The sequence below is a fragment of the Nematolebias whitei genome, chromosome 17, assembly GCF_014905685.2.
Source record: "Nematolebias whitei isolate Nwh7 chromosome 17, NemWhi1, whole genome shotgun sequence".
In the NCBI taxonomy this organism is placed as follows: Eukaryota; Metazoa; Chordata; class Actinopteri; order Cyprinodontiformes; family Rivulidae; genus Nematolebias; species Nematolebias whitei.
In genome coordinates, this window is record NC_056514.1 from 29,855,275 (window position 1) to 29,856,111 (window position 837).

The window sequence follows — 837 nt, forward strand, 5'->3', positions numbered from 1 at the left end:
CGCAGAGTATAGTAGCGCAGAGTATAGTAGCGCAGAGTATAGTAGCGTAGAGTAGCGCAGAGTATCGTAGCACAAAGTATTGTAGCACGTATAACATAGCGCAATGTAACAAAGCACTGAGTATAGTAGCTCAGAGTGTAGTAGCGCAGAGTGTTGTAGCTCAGAGTGTAGTTGCGCAGAGTGTAGTTGCGCAGAGTATAGTAGCGCAGAGTGTAGTAGCACAGAGTGTAGTAGCGCAGAGTGTAGTAGCGCAGAGTGTAGGAGCGCAGACTATCGTAGCGCAGACTATTGTAACGCAGACTATTGTAACGCAGACTATTGTAACGCAGACTATTGTAACGCAGACTATCGTAACGCAAACTATCGTAACGCAGAGTATCATAGTACAGAGTATCGTAGCGCAGAGTAGCGCAGAGTATCATAGCACAAAGTATTGTAGCACGTATAACATAGCGCAATGTAACGAAGCACTGAGTATAGTAGCTCAGAGTGTAGTAGCGCAGAGTGTTGTAGCTCAGAGTGTAGTTGCGCAGAGTGTAGTTGCGCAGAGTATAGTAGCGCAGAGTGTAGTAGCACAGAGTGTAGTAGCACAGAGTGTAGTAGCGCATAGTGTAGGAGCGCAGACTATCGTAGCGCAGACTATTGTAACGCAGACTATCGTAATGCAGACTATCGTAACGCAAACTATCGTAACGCAGAGTATCATAGTACAGAGTATCATAGCGCAGAGTATCAGAGCGCAGAGTATTGTAACGCAGACTATCGTAACGCAGCGTGTCGTAATGCAGCATGTCGTAATGCAGCGTGTCGTAATGCAGCGTGTCGTAATGCAGCGTG

At 46.6% G+C, this 837-nt stretch overlaps 1 protein-coding gene across 3 annotated transcripts in view; it reads left to right on the top strand.

Annotated features, from left to right (window-relative positions):
• Nucleotides 1–837, top strand: part of adkb (adenosine kinase b) — a 199,663-nt gene that overhangs the window by 174,905 nt on the left and 23,921 nt on the right. The gene's annotated exons all lie outside the window — the stretch shown is intronic.